The 10206-nt window shown below is 45.5% G+C and overlaps 1 non-coding gene across 1 annotated transcript; it reads right to left on the bottom strand.

Annotated features, from left to right (window-relative positions):
• Positions 1-8183: 8183 nt before the first annotated feature.
• LOC144508803 (U2 spliceosomal RNA) lies at positions 8184-8382 on the bottom strand. The gene has a single exon (XR_013500352.1). It is a non-coding gene; the product is annotated as a U2 spliceosomal RNA (small nuclear RNA).
• Positions 8383-10206: the final 1824 nt, after the last annotated feature.

Genomic DNA, 10206 nt, shown 5'->3' on the forward strand with positions numbered 1-10206 from the left:
AGACTTATAATTCCAAATTTTTATTTAATTCAAATTTGACCATCTGCCATGGTGGGGTTTGAACCCAGTTCCCCAGATCTTGCCCTGGATCTCTGGATTACTAGATCAGTGGCAGTACTGCTATGTCATTTCCCCCCAGTCTTAAGCTTTAGTCAATTAGTCCATTGGCTGCTGTCAGGCTTCCTGGTTTTATCAGGACAATTTCCTGAAAGACAGATATTGCCCCCGAGAGCTGCCATCCAGTCAGAGGTTGGCAGTTTTCCTGTATCAGCAGCACCACTGGGAAGGGTGGGTATTACCAGTATTGTAGAAGCCTGTGCAAAGAATCATTACTGGTTACTTGGAGTGTAGGTGAGTGGGACAAGATCACTGAGGCCTGTGAGGAAGTCCCACCAATGCAGGAAAGGGGTTATGCCGTGACAGTACGTCAGTCATGCCTTAAAATATCAAGGTTCCCTGCCCTCTTAAATAAGAAGTGTTTAAATAAGAAGTTCTAACATAAAAACATGTGAACGGAAAACATTAAGGTGCTTAAAATCTAACTAACTAGTGCAGCCCTTCACCCGTGCCATCTCAGTGCAACTACAACTTCCTAACCTTACGTGGCCTACCCCTATATCTCAGTGACTCCCCAGAATGTATATCGGATTTAGAGGGGGCCAGCTGCCTATTATGTTCCATGGCCTGTGATGTGCTTGGCAGGCATCCGCTCGAGGGCCTGAACCTTGAGGGCCCTGGCCTGCTTCCAGGTGTCTGGGACGTATACATGACACTCTCTTCATTCCGCTGCCCCTGAGATGTCCCGATGTCAGGAAGGGGGGAGTCAGAAGGTGTGGCCACAGCCACAGTCTCCTGGCTGGAAAGCCCCAGCATGGACTTGAGCCCTTCCTCCTCCATTGGGGTACCTGCGGGCCCCTGGATTACACCATGGGACAGCGGTGTCTCTGCAGTGAGCTCTGGAAGCTCCAGCATCACCAGTTCCTGCCAGTCTTGGAGCACCACCTGTGCCCTAACCATGGTGGTCGAGCCCTCTGCAATGGCCACATGAGTCGGGGGCCACCTGTCAATGGCCACAGCAAGTGCACTCTGAGACTGGGCCATGCTCTGCAGCCCCTGAGCCATGGCCCTCGGTGACTGGGCCATGTTTTCAAGGGCTGCTGCCGAAGCCCGCTGTGTCTTGGCGCTGTCCCGCTGGGTCTCCTGCAAGCTCTCGAGCCTCTCAGCCATGGGCCACAGAATCTCGAGAAGCCTGTTGAGTCCCTCAGCTGTGGCCTGCTGTTACTCCGCCATGGCCCTCTGGGAATCCACTGTGGCTCGCTGTGACTCAACCGCGGCCCTCTGGGACTCCGCTGTGGCCTGCTGTGACTTGGCCATCACTTAGAGCCTGCCACTCATGGTGAGGAATCCCTGCCCCAGGCTTTCCACCATTGACGCCACCCTTGCAGTGTTGGCCTGGGAAGCACGCAAGACAGGCAATAGCTGAAAGTTTTGGGACTCCTCCCAGTAGCGTCGCAGTCGGTCCAGTGTGGCCGTCAGCCCCTCCTGTATTCCCTGGCTCCATTGCTGCATCTCCAGCAGCTGAGGGAGAAGTGATCCCAGAGGCCCAGCATGTAGCCTGGGGCCAGCTGTGTCCTCGCCTCCGGCAGGTGCCTGCGTGCCAGAGGCCTCCGACGTTCCCTCCTCCACTCGATGTACATTATCTGATGTGTCTTCATCACCAGAGAGAGATGTAGAAGCCTCACCACTAACTGGATCCACCGATGTGACAGTATCTGGGATGGTGAGTTGAGGTGGAACTGATGCCAAAACAATGCCACACTCTGAAGTCCCTTTATTCCTCCGAGGATTTGTCTGAGGTGTCTGGGGCAGGATGTGCGGGAGCCGCAGTGGGGGCCACGATGCCAGATGGCCCTGGGGCGTCCATATCTATTCCTGTAACACAGGACACAAGGTTAAGTGCAAGGGAGGGAGAGGAAACTGGAATGCAAAAATCTTGATTCACATTTCTTCATTGAACATAGAAGATTATATCACAGGAACAGGTCCTTCAGCTCACCAAGCCTGCAGCGGCCATGCTGCCCACCTGAATTGTAACCTCCTACTCTTCCGGGGACCATATGCCTCTAGTCCCATTCCATTCATGTATCAATCAAGATGCCCCTTAAAGGAATCTGCTTCCACGATCTCCCCCCGCAGCGAGTTCCAGGTACTTACCACCCTCAGTGTAAATAAACATGCCTCGTTCATCTCCTTTAAACCTTGCTCCTCGCACCTTAAACCCATGCCCCCTGGTGTTCACTTCTTGACTCCAGCCCGACCATGCTGTCGCTGACAGCCCGCATCTCCCCTTCCCTGGACAGCTCTAGCACCCTCGCTTCAAAGGGGGTGAGGACCCGGAGTTCAGATTCACCACCCCCTGTCTTCACCCTCTCTCGGATGTTATGGTCGATCTCTTGTGGAGACAGAAGGAACCATGAAAGAAATTATGGCGTGATCCTGCAGAGTATCAGGGGGTGGCCCTCAGAGGGCAAGCGCAGTGCTACTCTTAGGGTGGTTGGAAGGAGGTGCTTCGGGTCAGGGGCTGGAAGCATGCAGGGTGCTGGGGGTGGGAGGATCTGGGGATGATTTGGGGAAAGATGCTAAATGGGGTTAAGCACCCTTGCTGCTCTGATAAGGTCATTGAACTTTTTGCGGTAGTGCTTGGCTGTTCTGGGGGCCAGTGGCATGGCACTAACCGAGGCAGCAACTGCCCCCCAGGCCGCATTGCCTTCAGTCCCCCTGGGTCTGCGTCCTGCTGGGGGGAAGAGGGTGCCCTGCCTCACCTCGCCTCTGCCACATCCAGCAACCTGCTGAGGTCACCCTGCATGAATCTGGGTGCTGGCCTTTTGGACATTTTGTCCTGTACTGCCTGCCTGCCTGTCCATACTTGGTTTTTAATGGAGCTGCCCCTTGTTATGGCAGATCAGCTGCAGGCAGTTTGGCAGAGCATTCCAGCAGGCTACATGCAGCTTGCTTGTTAGCATTGAGGGGAAGGCAATTGAGCACTTGCAGGTGTGCTGATGGGAAGGGTGGGATCAGTGCCTCAATGATGACTGGGGACAGGGGAGAGAGTGGTAGGTGCCAAATAGCTATCGGAGTCAGGGAGATATGGGGGTCTTTGTTGCAGGTGAGTTTGGGGTTGGGGCATGGGGAGGGTGGGATCACTGCCTGCGATCAGTGGGGTGGGGCGGATTACTCTGCCTGTGATTGGTGGGGGGGGGGCACTGCCGCTCTGCCTGCGATCAGTGGGGGGGGGGGAAGGGGGGACTGGAACCACTCTGCCTGCGATGGGTGGTGGGTGGTTGGGGGGGGGAGATAAGAGGATCAGTAATGTTGTGGGGGCCTGGGGATGCATTGTCCGGCCCAGGAGAGATGTGGCAGGGGAGCAGCATTTTTTTTTCTGCGCATGCGCAGTTGGAGGCTCCGGTCGGAGCTGCAGGGTTTTCGGCACGTTAAGCCCTGCCCACAGGCTTCTGCAATGAGAATCGGAATCGTGGATATTTTTGCAGGCTGAGTGCATATAGGGAGACCTAAAAACATGCCCAGAAAATGGATCTGAAACTCTCACAGTTTCAAGTCCATCCAGCACTTAAGAAAAACAAATGCGGCATGTGTGTACTCAGTATCTTAGGAGATCAGATGCCTGCGCAATGGCGCCCCTAGAACTCAGCAGCTAGTTTCACCAGTGAGATTAGGCTCCAGCCTGCCCCCTACTGGAAAGAATCGCATCTTGGCACTTTTTTTGACTAAGTGCCATAAGATTGCTTTTTTTAACTCACCCAAAACACGAGTCTGAAACTCTCCCGTTTTCATGCTCGATCAGCACTTAGAATTATTTTGGCAAGATCGCCCCATAGAGCTTTACAGCATAGAAAGAGGCCCTTTTGCTCAACTGCACCAGCCGTCAAGCATCTACTTATTCTAATCCCATTTTCCAGTACTTGGTCTGTACCCTTGTCTGCTGTGGAATTTCAAGTGCTCATTTAAAGGCTTCTTAAATGCTGTGAAGGTTCCCGTCACTGTACTCTTTCAGGCAGTGAGCTCCAGATTCCACTGCCTTTTGGGTGAAGAAATCTTTCTCCAAATCGGCTCTAAATCTCCTGCCCATTACCCTTAAATCTATGTCCCTGGTATTGACCCCTCTACTAAGGGGGAAAGTTCCTTCCTATCTCCCCTATCTATGTCCTTCATAATTTTATATACCTCAATCAGATTGCCCTCCATTCCCAGCCCTCTCTGCTTTAAGACTAACCCAAGCCTAACTAGCCTCTCTTCATAGCTGAAATGCTCCAGTCCAGGCAACATCCTGGTGAATCTCCTCTGCACCCTTTCTAGCACCATCACATCCTTCCTATATTGTGGTGACTAGAAGTAATGTGTATTCCTTTGCCTCCCAAAATGCATCACCTCAGACTTTTCAGGGTTAACTTCCATTCACCACTATTCTGCCCGTCTGATCTGCCCATCTGTATGTCCTGTAATCTAAGGTTTTCTTCCTCGCTATTTACCACACCTCATATTTTTGTGCCACCTTTGAACTTACTGATCGTATCCCCACATTCCCCTCTATTATTGTTAATGTACACTACAAACAGCAAGAGACCCAGCACCAATCCCTATTTTGGGATATTGTGTGACGTTGTCTATAACTTCTAAAACCACAGGTTCAAATTCTCCGGCCATTCATACCCTGCCGCCACTGCCAGTGAGAACGGAGAATTTGTCACTCAGCCAAATCTCTGTTCACTACATCGAGACCGGAGAATCCCAGTTGCGGGCAAGGTCAGAAAACTCAGCCATAGTTTCTCGTATTGATTTCTCCAATTGTTTCATGGCCTGGTGTGGTGATTGTCCCTTTAAGGGGACCAGTTGGGACTGAGAGTGGGTAAGTCCTCTCACAGTTGCTGACCTCGGTACAGTTCTCCTTATTAATAAATATCTTTTGTGTTTCTAATGAAATCTGTGGCAATGCATCATTACACCATGAGAACATAAGAGATGTAACCAGTTCCTGAACTGGGGATTTCACCCAGAGAATGGCAGGAATCATGAACTCATTTTCTGAAAGGGTGGTAGAGGCAGGAACTCTCACAACAATTAAGAAGGATCTGGATGAGCACTTAAAATGTCAGAGCGATGTAAGGCTACGGAGCAAGCGCTGGAAAATGGGATTAGGATAGGTGCCTGATGGCCAGCACAGACATGATGGGCCTAAGGGCCTCTTTCTGTATTGTAAAACTCTATGAATCTTCAAATAGTGCTCGTAAATGTCCCTCAACCTCTACCAACTCTGAACAGCTTGGTTCACTCAAATTAAAGTGATCTGCTGGGTCTCAAGGCTCTGGTTGTTCCTCTCTTGTATTGCCCCATGGGCCACTTTTAAAGTTCATGTGCTCTGCATAGGTTCTATAAATATTGCTTAATTGACGTTTTTCTATTAAGGGTCAGATCCCACTGGTACCACCATGTGTAACAAGGTTTTTTCAGCTCATTGCCTACTTGTGTTTGAAAGGAACAAATCTTGAACAAACCAAGTTCCAAACAGCTTTCTAAGAGTTATTGTGCCTGCTGAAAATCTGAAATAAAAACAAAATGTTGGAAATGCTGAGCACTTCCAGCATTTTGTGTTCTTATTCTGAACACCCTTTCTTCATTAATGCACATGCAACAAAGGAAAACTGCACATTCCATCTTTCCTTCAGTTCTCAAACTCCTCGTTCAACATTCTGTGTCTCCTGAACCTCCCCATTTATGCGGCCTGACCACAAGGCTTGGTCTGTGCTCCCGTAAAACAGTGAGAGGGAGACAAGCTGATTGCTGCCTGTAAGTCACTGGGACCACTGGAGTGCCTTTTGTTTGTACAGATTTCCTCGTATAAGTGGCTAGCCTGGTCTTTGTATCTTCCAACCTCAGGAGTTGGATGTCCGATTGGAGGTGCTCATAGATCTGTTCTCTAATAACTGAGACTGCGGCTTCTGTGTCTACCCCCACCTTCAAGGGATGGTCACATATTAGTAATTCCACCATTATCAGGGCCACTTTAATTGTTACAATACAATTCAGTTGTAATGTCCCTGTCTCTGGAAGAAGGGATGCCCGCATGTACACTTAGGTACCAGCCTCTGCTTTCTTCCTGGGCAGCATGCATTTTGCCTGTTCCTGAAACATCGCCATGATGTGCTCTTTGACAGTGTTTGCAGTAATTCATCCACTAGCAACTACACCTTTGCGGAGTATGTTCTTTAATACTCTTAGGGCGGGATTTTCTGGAAGCGCTTGGCCCAAGGCAGGAAAATCCTTCCCAAGGTCAACGGATCTTTGCAAGGTCCATGTCCCACCTGCTATGATTCCCGTGGTGGGCGGGATGGGAAAATTCTGCACTTAGTGTCAGCACTGCCATCCCTTGACTGGTGGTGACATTAAGGTTCCTACATTGAATGGGGCCCTATAATATGATTGACAAGCACTCTCCATTGAAGACCGGTTGCATGAGGTTCCTCAGTGTATTGGGTCCAGTCTTCCCCACTGGTGGCATAGAGCTCACATTTCCCAAAAGAGGTATAATGAGTTTTTCTTACTGGAGAAATTCAGAGGTTGTCTGGAGAAAAAGATGGAGGAAAAAATAAATTTTCCCCTAGTCGCCAATGTAGTAATTGAGCCACACGCAGTTTCTCATCACCAACACCCTTTATTGTGCATCAGTTTATCCTTTAAGGAAGGAAATCTGTCCTTAACTGGTCTGGCCTACATGTGTCTTCAGATCTACAGCAATGTGGTTGACTCTTCAATGTCCTCTGAACAAGGGCAATTAGGAATGGGAAATAAGTGCAGGCCTACCCACGGACATCCACGTTATTTTATCATTTATTTTATCAAGTGATGATCTATCTGAGTTTCAAGTGAGTGAGTTATGAATACTCAAATGTGTATTGCGTTGTTTTGGACAGAAAATAAACTTTCATGACAAACAATTTTAGCTATGATCATTGTAGATTTTAGCTCAGGCAAACGAGGGGAAACTGCCTGATGACATGAACGAATATAAAAAAACCCCAAAGACTTTAAGAAACTCTGCTGGCTGCTTCCCAATGGGTGAGCCTCCGATCACTCAATAAAGCAGCTCGTGCTCCACAAAGCCCACAGGTAGACCTATTGATATTCCCCCAGGGCCTTCATGGTTCTCATAACAAAGGCCATAATCACAGCAGCAGGGAACACTTCTAATAGAATGTCACTGAGGGGCATGCCTACCAAAGATGGCTCTCTGACCAAGAGTATGTCAAGCATAGTCATTTTAAGCTGTCATGGTCAATGTGAACCTTAGATTACATGAAACAGGTTACTTTGTGTGCAGCAGATTACATCAGGGTTTCCTTACAGTTGAATCTGAGATGTCACCAAAGCTCTCTACACCGAGAGGAATAACTTTATCTCTTTCCATTTGATGCAAGCTTCCTCAGTGTGCTGGAAATGTAAACATGCTTCCTGCACACCATATTGAGCCTTTAGAAATTTGAGAAGTGCCTGAAAAATGGACATGGATCAATTTTTATGGCATACTATTTTGTCCTTCTAAGTCATTGCACTGTACCTTAATTAATATCACACACCACATTATATTTCATTCTGTTATTTTATCATTTATTTTATCAAGTGATGATCTATCTGAGTTTCAAGTGAGTGAGTTATGAATACTCTAATGCATTGCGTTGTTTTGGACAGAAAATAAACTTGCATGACAAACAATTTTAGCTATGATCATTGTAATTTTTAGCTCAAGCAAACGAGGGGAAACTGCCTGATGACATCACATTTTCATTATGATATCATTGCTTTTGAGGCATAAATTTTTAACTGCATTGAAGTCTCTGCTCAGGCATGGAGGCATATTTAATCCTCTCACAGAGACCCATTAGTAAATGTGTGTTCTTTGAGGAGATGTTATTCCTAAAAACTAGCTGGTAGGTAATGAAGGTTGAAGTAAGACTGGTAAGTAATGGGTTCAGATAACAGAGATTGTAACTAATTTTTTCTTTGCATTTTTATTTCAATTCAATCAAATCAAGTCCAATTCAGAGTTTCAACAAGTTGAGACATTCCCGATCCAAGCTGACAAGACAGGGCTCTCACCTCCTGTCTTGGGCTTGATCTACATGATCCAAGCTGATTGGAGTAGGCATAGCTCCTCCTCCAAGGCTTGATCTCATTTGCATCTTAGCCAAAAGGCCAAGATGCTGCTTTTAAAAATTGCTTCAAATGAAGCTAAAATGTAACCTAATAACTTCGACCAAGCACAGCATGTCGATACTACACTTGACCTTAGCCAAAAGGCCGAGAAGAGATTGTAACTAATTGTAAATGTTATGGTAATTCAGACTGTAGATTTTCAGTTAAAATATAATGTACACTGATTAAAGGCAAGACAGTTAACATACAAGTGAGTATAAACATTTAGCAATATTTTATGGCAGTTGAAACCACAGTGAGCAGATTTCAGCTTTTAAAATATGTAAATCCATTATCTTTCACATAATGCACTAATAAACTAATAAAGTTTAAAAGTAGAATTGAAATATTTCAAATTTGAATGATTTTAAATTCACCTTATTTTTGGACAAATCAAAATCTTATGTTTGATTTTCCATTTTGATTCTTACCTAAAATATGTAGGTTTGACTATTTAAAATGTTTTGAATTGTTAGTTGCACCCCTTCCCAAATTTAAATGGCAAAAGCTATCAAATGAGATAAGAATTTATTCTTTGTACTTGCCTCACGACATGTAAATGCATTCAAGCTACACAGAGAAAAATATATCTTGTTTAATTAAATGTTGTCAGAAGTATGCATTTTTGACGTGCTATCTCAGTTTAAGAATTTAGTTACAAGTATCTAAAAGCAAACACAAAATAAGGCATTGAGAAGGGATTTTTTGTGTATGCCAAGGAGCATTTTTGAAATAAAATTAATTATCTAATTTGCATTGTTAAGGTAAAAAAACACATACTTTCTGACCACAGATGCACTATTCAATTCAGTTGCATGGAAAATTTAAAAAATCAAAGTTAAAGGAAAAGGTAGGAGTACAGGTTAATGATGAGGCTGATTGTTACAGAAAATTAAGTGAAAGGATAGAACATGTGAACATATTACACCAAAGAATCATGCAAGAGTAGGAAAATTTGATAATAGAACAAACTTAAAGGCTTTAAATACACGAAGCATTCTGAATAAAATTAATGAGTTAACAGCACAAATAGAGACAAATGGGTATGATATGATGGCGATTACTGAGGGAAACCAGGCTTCAGAATTGAATATCCAAGGGTACTCCATAATTTGAAAGGATAGACAGGAAGGAAAAGTAAGTGGTGTAGCTTTGTTGGTGAAGGAAGAGATTAGTACTCTATGTTATAAATGTTATAGGCACTAGAGACCAAGACATATGCCGGAATATTACTGCTTCGCCCGCCTGAGGCTCGTAAGATCCTGCCTGAGGCCAATGGAGAATGTAGTTCTGCAAGCCTCGCCTGCCCCGGAATTGGAGCGGGTGTGCCAATAAAATTCCAGTGATACAACCAATGTGGGTATAAATAAAAAATAGCAAGGGAAAGAAGTCCCTGGGTGCCCGAACAGTAATTCCACTGTGGGGCACAGTATAAATGTGGAAATATTGGAGGCTTATAAGAAAGGTACAGCAATAATCATCGGTGATTCTAATATGCATATAGACTTGATTAATCAAATTGGCAAAGGTAGATTGAGAAAGAGTTCATTAAATGTATTAGAAATTGTTTCTTGGAACAATATGTTGTGGAACCAACCAGGGAACAGGCTATCCAGGATTTGGTAAAGGTATAATGAGCAGGGATTAATTAATGATCTCATTGTTAAGGATCATCTCGGGAAGTGTGATCATAGCATGCTAGAATTTGAAATTCAGTTTGAGGACAAGAAACTGGGGTCCCACACGAGCATTCTGGAGTGAAACAGAGGAATTATATAAGCATGAGGACAAATTTGGTCCTAGTGAACTGGGCAGGAAGACAAAAAGGACAGTTGATGAGCAGTGGCAGATGTTTAAGGAGATATTCAATTCCTCCCACCTAAAATATATTCCAGAGAAGAAAAATTATAAGAAGAGAAAGAAGTATCCATGGCTAAGCAA

Source organism: Mustelus asterias, chromosome 20 (genome assembly GCF_964213995.1).
Source record: "Mustelus asterias chromosome 20, sMusAst1.hap1.1, whole genome shotgun sequence".
Lineage (NCBI taxonomy): Eukaryota > Metazoa > Chordata > Chondrichthyes > Carcharhiniformes > Triakidae > Mustelus > Mustelus asterias.